Source organism: Pipistrellus kuhlii, unplaced genomic scaffold (genome assembly GCF_014108245.1).
Source record: "Pipistrellus kuhlii isolate mPipKuh1 unplaced genomic scaffold, mPipKuh1.p scaffold_m20_p_9, whole genome shotgun sequence".
NCBI classification, from domain to species: Eukaryota; Metazoa; Chordata; class Mammalia; order Chiroptera; family Vespertilionidae; genus Pipistrellus; species Pipistrellus kuhlii.
Genome location: NW_023425595.1, coordinates 29397546 through 29412557, shown reverse-complemented (window position 1 = coordinate 29412557; position 15012 = coordinate 29397546). Strand labels below are relative to the sequence as shown.

Here is a 15012-nt window from a genome sequence, read left to right as displayed (position 1 = left end):
TCTCACTTATATGTGGAATCTAATGAACAAATTAAACTGATGGACAAAATAAGTCCAGAGACTTGGAAGCATGGAATAGACTCATATCTCAGAGGGAAGGGGGTAGGTGGGAAGAGGTTAGCATTGTATGCATAAATGTATCACCCATGGACACAGAAAATAGTGTGACAAAGGCCTGGAGTGTGGGGTAAGAGCCAGGTGGAGGGGCACAAAGGGGGGAAATGGAGGACATCTATAATACACTCAACAATAAAAAAATATATATTTTTTAAAAAGGGACAATTTTTAGCAAAAATGGCAACATTACCACCTTAAATTTCTGTGGTGTATAAGTATCTTACTGTTACTCTATAATTTTAAAATACTTCATAAGACAAAATTTAATATGAAAAAAAGAGCTTAAACCACCAACAACATATAATGGCTACTCAAAAAATGTTATTCAGAAATTCTCTCAGTTGCAAATCTTTTCTTGACAGTGATTTTCCCAGCTTTTTATTTTTATTTTTTTTATATATATATTTTATTGATTTCTTACAGAGAAGAAAAGAGGGATTGAGAGTTAGAAACATCCACGAGAGAATCATCGATCAGCTGCCTCCTGCACATCCCCTACTGGGGATGTGCCTGCAACCAATGTACATGCCCTTGATCAGAATCGAACCCGGGACCTTTCAGTCTGCAGACCAATGCTCCCAGGTGTCGGTAACCTGCGGCTCCGGAGCCGCATGCGGCTCTTTTTGTTAAGTGAAAAAATCCTTTTTCTGCACGATCCGGTATATAGTATTAAGGTAAGAAACAATATATGCAGTGTTATATTTGTTTAAAATGTCGCAATGGTTTTGCGGCTGCCAGGTTTTTTTTTCCTTCGAAAACAGGTCCAAGTGGCTCTTTATGTCTTAAAGGTTGCCGACCCCTGCCACTGAGCCAAACCGGTTTTGGCTTCCAGCTTTATTCTTTTATCAATATGGGTGATGACGTATTCTGTTTGACTCAGTAAAGAGAACCTTCCTATCCCAGACAGTTTTCATAGCTAGCTCAGCATAACCTCAAGGGTAGAAATTGCAAGTCTGAAAAACAAATCTTAGAAAAATGTACTTTTTCTCTTTGACATTATTTTTGAATCATAATAGTAAGAAAAACTTTTTCCAATTAATAGTTATTTCTGTAGAGTAATCTAAATATTAAAACTCTTAATTTTTTTTTTCTTTATTGATTAAGGTATTACATGTGTGTCCTCATTCCACCATTGGCCCCTCCCCTCCCCCCCCCCCCCCCCCCCCACACACGCACAGACACACTCATGCCCTAACTCCCCTGGTGTCTGTGTCCATTGGTTAGGCTTATATACATGCATCCAAGTCCTGTGGTTGATCTCTCCCCCTTACCACTACCCTCTGAGGTTTGAGCTTCTAATCAATGCTTCTCTGTCTCTGGATCTGTTCTTGTTCATCAGTTATGTAGTTCATTTTTATAATCCACAAATGCATGAGGTAATGTGATATTTATCTTTCTCTGACTGGCTTATTTCGCTTAGCATAATGCTCTCCAGCTTCATTCATGCTGTTGCAAGTGGTAGGAGTTCCTTCCTTTTTATAGCGGCATAGTATTCCATTGTGTAGATATGAAATTCTTAATTTTTTTAACTGAGGTGTAAACATTTGGAAATAAAGACTTACCCAGAGCTTAGATGAGTTCAAAAGATCATAGCATAAAAGGGTGTTTCTCATATACATATATAAAAGCCCCAATATTTCTTTACTGAATATTAATGTATTAAAACTATCTCTATAGGAAAATAGGAAAGATCTAGTCAATTGAGAACTCTTGTTTATAATTGCTTTCATAACTATGAGCAAGAGGGGTGGGGAACAAGTCAGGTGCTTTGGAGGATTTATTCACTGAGTATAATTTAAGAAATGTACATCTCATAACCAAAACCTTTATGTTCACTATCTTGAGCTTGCCTACTCAGCTTATGCTTGAGACCCCATCTTCACATTCCTTCTGTCCAAAATGGTTCCAGGAACATCCACACTGTCCATGGAGCAACTGACAGCATTAATGAATATTTTTCCACCAGGTGAAGTCTGAGCATCTTCCATCTCTGATGGCCTTAAAACAGGGCCTTAGCCAGTTTCCACTGAACTTTGGAATTAATTCCACTTGGGGGACTGGTTTTGGACAAGTTAATCTTATCTCTTAGTTAAGCATTGGAGACACTGTGATGCACAAAAGTAGACATTGTTAATCCTAAAAGGGATCGGTTTTCCAAAGGGAAGCTAGCTTTTGGTTGAAAATATGAAGTTTTATGGAATTGGAGAACATCATGCTGAGTGAAATAAGCCAATCAATGAAAGAGAAACACCACATGATCTCACTCATTTATGGATAATAAAGAACATTATAAACTGATGAACCAAAAGATAGATATAGAGACAGTAAAGCAACAAGCAGACTGTCAAATTACAGCAGGTAGGGTAGGGAGATCTGGGGCAGATAGTAGATCATCCAAAGGACTTGTATATATATACATATAAGTACAACCAATGGACACAAAACTCGGGGGAGGGAGGGTATTTATGAGAGGGGGAGCAATGTTAAAATATGTACACAGATAATTAAAAAAATGAAAAAGAAAATATGAAGTTTTAGCTATTACAAGCATGAAAGAGATGCATCGTGCTATGAGATACTATCAAAAAGTTTAGTGTAGTTTAGGACATCTTAGAATGCATTTTTAAGAAAGTGATGATTAAATTAAGATGTGAAGGATGAGTAAGAACTGATTGCTGTTGGAGACAATATATTAAAGCATGAAGCACCTAGTAGGCTCAGTAAATAGAGACTGTGGTTTTACTGCTATTCTTTTTTGACATCAAGATAGTTTTTTTTGCTGGAAGGTTAAGTTATATAGAAAGGGTGAAGGAACACAGATGAATCATCAACATATTAATTTAAGAAGGCATACCCTGAGATTGATTATCAGGAGAGCAGTAATGAGAAACAACAAAATGTGAATCAGTAAAATAAGAAAGGCAGGAAATACAAAATCAATTTGGGATCAAACTAATAAAAATTGAAATGGGTACAATTTAGAAACCGGGAAACAGGCATGGATTGTCTAGATCAGTGGTTCTCACAGTGGTTCTCAACCCTCCTAATGCTGCGACCCTTTAATACGGTTTCTCATGTTGTGGTGATCCCCAACCATAAAATTATTTTCGTTGTTGCTACTGTTATGAATCTTAATGTAAATATCCGTGTTTTCCGATGGTCTTATGCGAGCCCCGTGGAAAGGTCGTTCGACCCCCAAAGAGGTCGCGACCCACAGATTGAGAACCGCTGGTCTAGATTAATGTTTTTACTCCCTTTAAAGTTTCAGAGTCACCTTTACCGAAAAAGTCACTCTTCTTAAGAAAAGTGTCCAGGATATTTGAACCTGAAATTAACGAGATGCTGTCTTTATCCTCAAGGCACTCAAAACCTAGTGTGGATGACAGATTGTCACTCAAACTAGAGAGCAAAATAGGGAGAGATAAGTGCTATGAGAGAGGCATGCAAATGAAGTCTGATTAGAGGAAGGTTTTCCAGAGGATGTGAATTTCAAGGTTTTCCCCGAGTCCAGGAAGCTCCTTTTTAGTGTTATGTGTGTTACCCATTTTAATACAGATAGGTCTTGTGTTTATATTTGTAGTTAATTTTAGGATTGTCCTAATTGTTGACTTTGTTTCTCTCTCTGTTAAGTTTACTTGGGCTATATTCCATTGGAAACCATTGAAACTTCTGAAGATAGGCGTGGTGATCTGAGCTAATCTTGACTGTTATATCTGGCATCTAAAATGTAGACTGCAGAGAAAGATTGGAGGTAGAGGGCCATCCTATACATGATAAGGCTTACATTTTTTACATTCAAAATTGCCCTGGTGAGTTAAGCTGGATGGAGGAAAGTATCTCCTGTCTCAGAACAGAGGCGGTTAACTCATGAAAATGTCCACTAGATGGCACTAAAAGTTTAAGGATAAGCTCCAGGATCAGAGTTTTAAGGCTGGTGGTGCTTGTGCTATTCCTTCAGCATATGATGAAAACGAAATAGAGGCAAGTGGAAATCTTCATATAATCAAATACTGAGGATTGTGTATATTTGGAAAGACTATAAATATACCCAGGTGTGTACAAGTATTCAAATTGGTAGAAAAAGATGGTTAATTTAATAAATAATGTTGATTCAATTGGCTAAGTACTTTGATAAAAAACAAAACAAAACAAAAAAACCCTATATGTGGATATCTATAATAATAAGAGCATAATATGCTAATTAGACTGGACAGCTGAACGACCTTCTGGACGTCCTTCTGGACAAAGTCCGGGCTGCAAGGGCCAGGCAGCCACCGAGGCTTCGAGCAACACACACACACACACACACACACAAAGTAGAGGCCTGATGCACAAGATTAGTGCAAGAGTAGTTTTTTTGCTACTACCCGGCTTCTGGCCACTTCCTTCCCCCGGCTGCCAGCCACTGGTTTCCCTCCGGTACCCGGGATCCGGGCTTCACTCGCAGCCCCAGCTTCCTCTGGAAGATTATCTGATCCAATTAGCATATTAAGCTTTTATTATTATAAGTATCTAGTGTGTGTATATATATATATATATATATATATATATATATATACACATACAATATATAGTCTTATTACATTTCTAAATATATTCCACTTTTAGGTAAGGTTTTTAAAAACTTTAAAAAGTTGTGGTTAATACAATTTTAAGATTTACCATATTACCCATTTTTAAGTGTACAGTTCAGTAGCATGAAGTACATTCACACTGTTGTCCTACCATCATCACCATCTATTCGCAGAACTCTTTTCATCTTGTTAAATGGTGGCCTAACTTTTTAAATGTAAAAATTAGAAACTGCAAATAGCTTAGAAGAAGGCATAGGTGTGTTTGTTTATATAATTTTGAGTTTGTTAAGATTTTTCAATCCCTAATCTAACCCAGAGTATCTATCATTTTGTAACTCACTCATCACACTTCCTTCATCTATATGCTAAGTTTTCTTCAAGGTTCTTATGATAGTAACAAATAATTAATATTTTTACGGGATTCCTGTGGGCAGGCATTGAATTTTCCTCATTTAGTTTCACAATGACCCTATGAAGTAGTAGATTCCTTTTTTATACCCATATTAGAGGCCCCATGCATGAAATTGGTGCACTTGGCAGGGGGGGGAAGGGGGTTCCCCTCAACTTGACTTATACCCTCTCTTAGTCCGGAAGCCCTGTGGGGCCGGCAGCCAGGCATCCTTAGTGCTGCCACGGAGACTGCCTTCTGGCTGAGTGGCACTCCCCTGTGGGAGCGCACTGGCCCCAAGAGGCAGCTCCTGTGTTGAGCGTCGGCCCCTGGTGGTCAGCGTGTGTCATGATGACCGACCATTCCACTCTTCGGTCGATTTGCATATTACCCTTTTATTATATAGGATAGGATAGGATTACAGGTGAAGAAAGCGAGGCCTTAGAGTAGGTAATTTGCCAAAGGCTACAGAAATAGAAATCCGATGGAATATTGTTTTAATCCCATTAAGCTGCCTTTATTTACTAGGTTATACTGCCTGAGAAAAAGTCACCTTTGCCAAGCATGCTGTGGCGTAAGAGCCCAAGTCTCTCTGATGTCCATCCAAGGGGCTCAGTTCACAGGCCGTGGTCTCTGTCTTTGAGTATTTATCTCTCAGTCCAGTGGAGAAGAAAACCTATCCACATGTGGAGTACGGAATACTTCACACTAGCAGTGGGAAACAAGCTTTTTGCTTCTGAACAGAAGGGTAATTGAAGACCAGAAATGAACCTAAATAAAAGGCTGAAGTGAAGTAGGGTCTAGATAAAGCCATTATGTGTTTCCTCGTTTATGTCCAGTGAAATGTTTTTAACAGCAGAACTCCAAAAATACATCTTAACAGTGAATTTAAAAATTGCTTTGAAGAAACGCCATTTCTATGATATAAGGAAGTCATAAATATTATGAACATTTTGGTGATACAAAAATAGCAAAGTAAGAAGATTAGTTCTCACCAAATGGGTTTTATGGCCTCAGTAATAACACTGCTTTATTTCCACTATTTCCAGTAGAGAGCACACGCTACGTATAACTAATATATTTGGATTAACTCCTCTATGCTTCATTTATTCTTGGAAGGATTAGTAACAAAGCTAGATTTTTGAACTTTGGGGGAGGAATATGCTTTTTTGAAACATCTGATTTTATACATGTTTCTAAACAACCATGTTCATAAACTCAAAATGGTACCCAGGAGAGATGAACTAACCAGGACTTGGCTCCTTAGGGTGTAAATGGTGGCTAACCAGAACAATAACTACAAAAGTCAGAACAACAGTGGAGTAATAGTACTCAGTCGAGGGCTAATCCACAGGCACTATTCCTGGCCTGGCGTGAGGGCAGGTACTGTTCCTTCCTCATCCTTTCAGATGGTGCTTCCCCAGCCCCAGATAGTTTCTTTACACACAGGCACTGATTAGTACTTAGCTGGATGTTCCAGGTCAGTGGTCAGCAAACTGAGGCTCGCGAGCCACATGTGGCTCTTTGGCCCCTTGAGTTTTTAGCATAGGCCAGTTTAGGAGTACTCTTAAGTTAATAACAATGTACCTACATATATAGTTTAAGTTTAAAAAATTTGGCTCTCAAAAGAAATTTGAATTGTATTGTTGATATTTGGCTCTGTTGACTAATGAGTTTGCCGACCGCTGTTCCAGGTGGACCCCTTGCAGGTGCCCAGAATTCTTTTCTCTGTGTCACACACTTCTGCTGCTCTTCCATGCATATGGAGTGGCCTTGTTCCCCGCTCTGGACTCTTGTCTCTGTATCCTCAACTAAGGGCTTCTTAGTTAAGGCCAGGCTTTGTGTGGATTCTCCCTCCATGCTCTCAGTAAAATAAGCATCTTAATAGGAAAACGTAAAGTACAGAAATAGATTCGGAACACGTAGAATCCCATATAATAAAGAGCTAATATGCAAATAACCAGTCACTATGATGCACACTGACCACCAGGGGCAGACACTCAATGCAGGAGCTGCCCCCTGCTGGTCAGTGCGCTCCCACATGGGGTTCACTGCTCAGCCAGAAGCCTGGCTCATGGCTCATGGCTCGTAAGCACAGTGTCAGTGGCAGGAGCCTTTTCTTGCCTTTGCGGCAGTGCTAATGATGTCCAACTGCCAGCTTAGGTCTGCTCCCAAGGGCTCCTGGACTGTGAGAGGTTGCAGGCCGGCCCGAGGGACACCCCCCCAAGTGCACAAATTATGTGCACCATGGAAGCTATTTAAAATTTATGAAAGAATGAGCTCTCAAATCACTCTTGTTTTGTTCATACTTTAAAGAAATAGTTCCCGCTGAGACCGGTTTGGCTCAGTGGATAGAGCATCGGCCTGCAGACTGAAAGGTCCCGGGTTCGATTCCGGTCAGGGGCATGTAATACCTTGGTTGTGGGCACGTCCCCAGTGGGGGGTGTGCAAGAGGCAGCTGATCGATGATTCTCTCTCATCGATGTTTCTAACTCTCTATCCCTCTCTCTTCCTCTCTGTAAAAAAATCAATTAAAAATATATTTAAAAAAAAAGAAAAATGAAAAAAAAAATTCCCATGCTATATAAATCATTAAAAAGTATAGTCAAATGTCGTTTCTCAAACTTCTCCCATCTCAAACAGTTTAGTTCTTGACCAAGTTGTTCACAGAAAAAATGCCTTGGTTGTGCAACCAAATTTTGGTCTTCAAACTAACAATCCTTTCAAGCTAATACCTCAGCATGACGAAAAGCATCTCTCAGGCAGTAAAGGAGAGAATGCTTTTATTGCTGGCAAAGCATTTAGCACAATTGTAAAACATAAAAAGGCCATCAAGAGTGCTAATATTGCCAAGGGTGTGAAAGAAACTGATCACAAATAATTGAAGAGGTAGAAAAATTGTTGTTGATTTGTTTTTTTAAATTTAGTATATATACCTCCTATGTAATAAAAGCCTAATATATAAATTGCCTTCTCAGGCAGTCATTCGAACAGTTCAAATGCTCGCTATGACGTGTGCTGATCACCAGGTGGCAGTGCTGAACAGAGTGGGCCTTGGCTGAGTGTGCTGCCCACTCGGCTTCTGTGCAGCACTGCTGAGGGGCCCAGAGGCCTGTGCTGTGCCCCAGCCCGCGGCGTCTGGCTGTACTCACTGCTTCTCTGCATGGGGACTCAGGCACCGTGACTCAGGCCCAGGGGGCTGCATGGGGGCTCAGGGGCACAGGTGCTGCCCAGGGCCCAGAGGTCAGCTGGGACCTGCCCTTCCACGCCAGATGCTCTAACTTCGATTGCCAGCCAGGCCTAGGGAGCGTGCCTGTGCCCGTGTACGAGTTTTGTGCACCGGGCCTCTAGTATATATGTATGTGTTTTAAAATCTTTATTGTTGAAAGTGTCACATATATCCCCTGTATTTCCCCATTGCCCTCTTCTGTTTTTAAAGTATTACATATGTTTCCCCCCCCAGCACCTGCCTCCTATCCCAAGCCTTCCCCACCCTATTGTCTGTGTCCATGGGTTACACATATATGCATACATATTATTTGGTCGATCTCTTCTCATCCACCCATCTACCCTCACCTTCCCGCTGAGATCCTACAGTTTGTTCTATGCTTCTATGTCTCTGGATCTATTTTGTCCATTAGTTTATTTTATTCATTAGATTCTACATATGAGTGAGATCATGTGATACTTGTCTTTCTCTGACTGGCTTATTTCGCTGAGAATAATATTTTCCAACTGTTGTTGATTTGGATAAACAAAAAGCAGTGAGCCAGTGACAGCCAGTTCAGAGGCAGCGATGTGAGAACAAGAAAGGATGCTACATGCTGATCTGGAAGACACCCCTGGAACGAGTGCCGAAAGTGATTCGTTTAAGGCTCGTAGGGGGTGGTTTGATAAATTTAAGAAAAGACTTATTTCTAGATTAAACAGTACATTAGGCATGTACTGTATATAAGAAAGCTTAAAAGGAATCATTTGGGGGTCTGGAATGGATTAATTCAATTTACATTACTTTTAATGGGAAAAAATGATTTGGTTTTTGAACAAATCACTTCTTGAACAGCCTTCTTGGAACAAATTAAATTTGAGAACCCTTTTAATGGTAGACAATATCTAAATTCATTTTATAAGCCAGTGTGACTTTGCTACCAAAACCTGACAAAAAATATGAAAATTGTTAGCACCTTTCACCTGTAAATGTATATAAAAACAGATTCTCAATAATGGTAAATTGAGCCACACAACATTTAAAGAATAATACACCATGACAAATAAGAATGCAGTTTTATAAAATCTATTAATATAGTTTTTCTACAATAGAAAGAAAAAAGAGGTCGCAACTGCCTCCATAATTTACAATGAAGCATTAATTTAAATTCAGTATTCATTTTTGATACAGATTCTTAGTAAACCAAAAACATAACATGATAAATGTTTTTCAAGATACCAGCTGACAGCATTCTTAATACTAAAATAGAGAAAGCGGAAGAAGCAAGAACTAAGATGGGGATATTACCATCACATTTATTCTATACTGGTCTAGCTAGGAATCCTTGGGAGCAGTGGTCACCAACCAGTGGTCTGCGCGCGCCATTGGTGGCTCATGAGTTCCGAAAGGTTGGCAACCTGTGGTCTGGAATGTCAGCCTGTGGGGGAGAAAAAGGGAATTAAAAAGAACTAAGGAGGTGAAATATGAGCTGATAACATTATTTACACTTAACTGTTTACAAGTCAGGGAGGAGCAATATTTTCCATGTTGAGACTGAAATTATTTTTGAGCCTCTCCCCCCACATTTTTCAAGAAGAGAAAAATCAGAATGTTTCTACTCTCTAGTTTTCTGCCTACCACTTACTGCAGTTTGGAATGAAGTCATTGGGATTTTTATAATTTGTTGTTTTTGTAGCACTTCTGTCAAAAATAATTAATGATGACCTAGGATATTTAAAATTTATGTAGTATATATTTTGTTTTTAATAGTTACTGCCAGTTTTTATAACATCTTACCTTTTATTAAGTTTTTTCTTTTAATTTAAATTCATGTGTGGTCAGCTAAAGTAGAATCTGGAATAGCTTCTAAGGATGGAAATGTGGTTGGTAGATTTTCTGAGTTCTTATGTGGTTTGAATGTTATTTTAGTGGATTTTTTAATGAATGCTAGCGAGACCAGATTGAAAGGGTTGGTGTGTGTGTCTTTTTCAAGATCTGTAGCTAATGCTGAGTTATTTTCCTGGCACTTATTGTTATTGAGCAGAAATCTGAGGCTAATAGATTATTTTTCCTTGGTGAATCATCTTTTCATTTAAATGCTGGTTTGATTTTACTTTTTCATTCACATGTTTTATGTGGATCTACCTTTTTATTATATTTGCTTGTGAGTAAAATGAAACATTTCAAACTGAAAATTCAAGTGGTTCTTTAGTTCAAGGCATGTTTTTCTTTCAGTTCATTGATTCTTGAACCACACAGCACATTTAAAGAATAACATACTGTGAACAAATAGGAATGCGGTTTTACAACATCTATTTCTATAATCTTTTATATCAGTAGATCAAAAGAAAAAGTCACGCAGTAATATCCATGGATTCCAAAGAAGTGTTAATAAAAATTCAATATCCATTTGTGATACAAACTCTTTGGAGAATGCTTTTTTTCCTAATCCTCACCCAAGGATATCTTTTTCCAATGATTTTCAGAAAGTGGAAGGAAGGGAGGAGGAAGGAAGGGAAGAGGGGGGAGAGAGAGAGGGGAACATTAATGTGAGAGAGACACATTGATTGGTTACTTCCCCTATGAACTCCTACCAGGGTTGGGGAACCTGCAACTCAATCATGTGCCCTTGACCAGGAATCGAACCCGTGACCCTTTGGTCTTCAGGTCTATGCTCTAACCACTGGGAAAAATTTAGGCCAGGGCCGAGAATGCTTTTTATATGCATATTTCATGAGCTGGATTTGTCCTTCATGTCTTTTATGTTTTATCTTGTCACTCCTGTCTCTTTTTGGGCCATTCCTTTTGAGGTTTAAGAATTTTTCTTGAGCTTGTATTTGTTTTGTTACTTGTTATTTTTTTCTTTTTTCTTATAGCAAATCTCTTGTTTGCTGACTCCATTTAAAAATTTCACCAATCATGCTTTTCAAACCTAGATCATATTGTGCTTCTCATATATATATGAGTGTGTGTGTGTGTGTGTGTGTGTGTGTGTGTGTGTATACATTATATATTTAATGTGTGGGACACTTCATGAATTAGCATGTCATCGTTGCACAGGGGCCATGCTAGTCTTCTCTGTATCATTCAAATTTTAGTATATGTGCTGCCAAAGCAAGCACTTCAATTTTCTATTTTCACAAATAATAATGTACCCCAAAATCCTGCTGAGCAGGTGAGTTGGAGATTTTATAATAATTTCTCTCTTTTAGGACAAGAAGTTTACTTGGGGTGGCTAGTGGATGGGGCATTCTTTGGATTTGTCAGCTCGGTCCCTCTCTTTCACTGATGGGTATTTTCGTGGTCCAGTCATCTTTGTTTTTATGCATTTTATCTGCTGAGAGGCAGGGTGGCTTTTGTCAGAGACTGTATTGGTTCCTTTCAAATACTTGAAACACCACCAAGCAGGAGGCAGTCTAGATTTTCTCAAGCTTTATTTTGCCACTTGAAAGACCCAGAAATCTTTAAGGGAACTTAAAGCTGTAGAGCTAGAAGCAGCCAAAGCAAGGAGCATTGTCCTGGTGCTCAAAGATAGGTTTCTGTGTTTACTATGACAATTCAAGCTAGAGAGCTCTGTGCCTTCTTTGCTTCCTCTTTCTCTGCTCTCATCCCACCCGCCCGTCCTCTTAATCTTACTTATTTTGTCTCAGTTTCCTTTTTAATATTTATTGCAAAATATATCATACATACAGAACAGAGTAGATAATTATTTGTTCAGTTTAGGGAAAAATTGGAAAGTGAATACATACTTAATTATTAACTATTATAGCTCGAATATAAGATGTCAAATCCCATGGCCTCTCCCCAAAAGTAACTCCTCTCTCTCTCTCTCTCTCTCTCTCTCTCTCTCTCTCTCTCTCTCTCTCTCTTTCTCCTGGAGGTAACCATTTCCTTGACTTTTGAATAATCTTGTTCTTGCTTTTGTTTATATTTCAATAATCTAGCTATACTCTTAACTAATATGATGTAGTTTTGCTGGATTTATTTTATATGAAAGAAATTAATATTGTATGTTTTCATTTGTTACTTTCTTCTTTTGCTCAATATCATATTTGTGAGATTCATCCATGTTCTTGAATGAGGTAGTAGTTTGTTAATTTTCTTTATTTTTGTTAAAATATATTTTTATTGATTTCAGAGGAAGGGGGAGGGGGAGAGAGATAGAAACATCAATGATGAAAGAACCAAAGTGGCAGCATAAGGTATACACCTGTACGTGCTGCCTCTCACAACCACATCAAAACTACAACTAAAGACAAAACATCTGTCACCTGGAACCACAGGAAAGCTGCTGAGTAGAAGTTCTACAACTAGACGGAAAGAGAAAAGCGCATTGAGACATACACAAGCACGGAAAAGCTGAGGTACGGGAGGCGGGTGAATCTTGAGAATCGGGCTGGAGGCTGGAGGTTGGGTGCGCTGTTTTTTTCAACCAGAAGGGAGACACAAGCTCCCTATTACTCTGAACTCCAGTTTCTGGTGAGACTCTGGGGACCCAACTCCTATGGGGAGAAGTTGGACTCTCTGCCGTCGGGCTGGAAAGTGAGGGTGGCGTTCTTGCAGAGGTGGCGTTCTTGCAGAGGTGGCGTTCTTACAGAGGTTTACTGTGCTGGGGTGCAGGACAAGGGGATGGGGAAACTTGGAGACACAGAGACAGCTGACTGGCAGCCATTGCTGTTTGCCATGCCCTAGCCTAGTGATTCCCTGAGACACCACCCCACACAATTTACAAACCCACCTAAGCCTTGCACAGTGGCTTTTGCATATAAATGGCCTGCCCTCTCATGGCTTAACCTAAAAAACTGCAGCTCTCGTCAGACAGCTCCAAAACCTCCAAGCTAAGAGGAGAAATTTGCAGATCATGCTGTAGCTCCTGCTGGGTGTTCTCAGACAGTAGCTGACATGCACCCCATTGGAGATCCAGAAGCCAGTGTACCTAGTGGTCAGTGTGAGACGACACCAGATTTCAACTCCTTGCATCCATAAGTGACACATTCAAGCACCAAAGCTCCACTGAAACAAGTCCTGTCCCATAAGGGTGTCTTCAGTGTAGCAGTTCTTCCATTATAGACACAGCGGGGGTCCTCACAGCCAATTGGCCTGGGGCTCATTCCTCCCAGTATATCAACAGCAATCAAGGTTTAACTAAACCAAGACTTTACACATAGCCCACAAAGGGGTGTACCAAGAGTTTCCACCTCAGGTGACAGGGGAGGCTGAACCACTGGGTCCTATAGGTCACCTACCACAGAAAACCACTCCATCAACACAGGGAAGCAGCAAAATGCAGAGACTAAGAAACATGTCATGAATGAAAGAAATGGAGGAAAGCAAACTACTGGATGACGTAGAGTTCAAAACCATATTTATAAGATTACTCAAGAATCTTCTAGAAACCTCCAAGGAACTTAGTGAGACCTTTAAGGATCTTAATGAGAATGCCAAAAAAAAAAAAAAAAAAAAAAAAAAAAAAAAAAATAGAAAAGGACCAGCCAGAAATTAAGCATACACTGTCTGAAATAAAGAATATACAGAAATTCAATAATATTGTAGATCAAAGGACACCAAGAATCAAACCAAAGATCTGAAATATGAGGAAACAAAAAGCATACAACCAGAAAAAGAAAAAGAAAAAACAATCCAAAAATAGGAAGATAGTGTAAGGATCCTCTGCGACAACTTTAAGCATACCAACATCTGAATTATTGGGGTGCCAGAAAAAGAAAGAGCGCAAAATACTGAAAACCCATTAGAAGAAATAATGACAGAAAACTTTCCCTACCTAGTGAAAAAAATAGACTTAAAAGTCCAGGAAGTGCAGAGAACCCCAAACGAGGAATCCTAAGAGGACCTCACCAAGACACATCATAATTAAAATGCCAAGGGCAAAAGACAAAAGAGAGAATCTTGAAAGCAGCAAGAGAAAAACAGTTACCTCCAAGGGAGTACCCTTATAGCTGTCAACAGAGACTACACAGGCCAGAAGGGAGTGGCAAGAAATATTCAAAGTGATGAAAAGCAAGAACCTACAACCAAGATTACTCTACCTAGCAAAGCTATCATTTAGAATTGAAGGTCAGATAAAGAGATTCACAGACAAGAAAAAGCTAAAGTAGTTCATCACCACCAAACCAGGATTATATGAAATGCTGAAGGGTATTCTTTAAGAAGAGGAAGAAGAAGAAAGGGTAAAGATAAAAATTATGAACAACAAAATGACAACACATACATACCTATCAACAAGTGAATCTAAAAATCAAGTGAATAAAAAATCTGATGAACAGAATAAACTAATGAATATAATAGAATCAGGGACATAGCAAGGGAGTGGACTGACAATTCTCAGGGAAGGAGGTGTGAGGGGTGCGAGAAGAGATTGGACAAAAATCTTACACTTATGGATGAAGACAGTGGTGGGGGGGTAAGGGCATGGGTGGCGTGGGGAGTCAGGTGGAGGAGAGCTATGGAGGGGGGAGAGGAACATTGTAATATGAACAATAAAGATTTGTTTAAAAAAAAAAGAAACATTAATGATGAGAGAGAATCATTGATCAGCTGCCTCCTGCACACCCCACACTGTGATTGAGCCTGTCACCCTTGCATGTGCCCTGACCAGGAATCGAACCATGACCTCCTGGTTCATAGGTCAATGCTCAACCACTGAGCCACGCCGGCTGAGCTAGTTCAATTTTCATTGCTGTTTTAATTTTCATTCTATTGTATGT

General features: G+C 39.5%; 1 long non-coding RNA gene and 1 other non-coding gene across 2 annotated transcripts; one reads left to right on the top strand and one right to left on the bottom strand.

The window, feature by feature from the left end:
* Positions 1 to 3181: 3181 nt before the first annotated feature.
* LOC118712784 lies at positions 3182 to 4532 on the top strand. The gene is made up of 3 exons (XR_004986132.2): positions 3182 to 3360; positions 4196 to 4204; positions 4520 to 4532. It is a non-coding gene; the product is annotated as an uncharacterized LOC118712784 (long non-coding RNA).
* A 6770-nt stretch (positions 4533 to 11302) lies between these two features.
* LOC118713887 lies at positions 11303 to 11409 on the bottom strand. Its single transcript, XR_004986433.1, has one exon. It is a non-coding gene; the product is annotated as a U6 spliceosomal RNA (small nuclear RNA).
* Positions 11410 to 15012: the final 3603 nt, after the last annotated feature.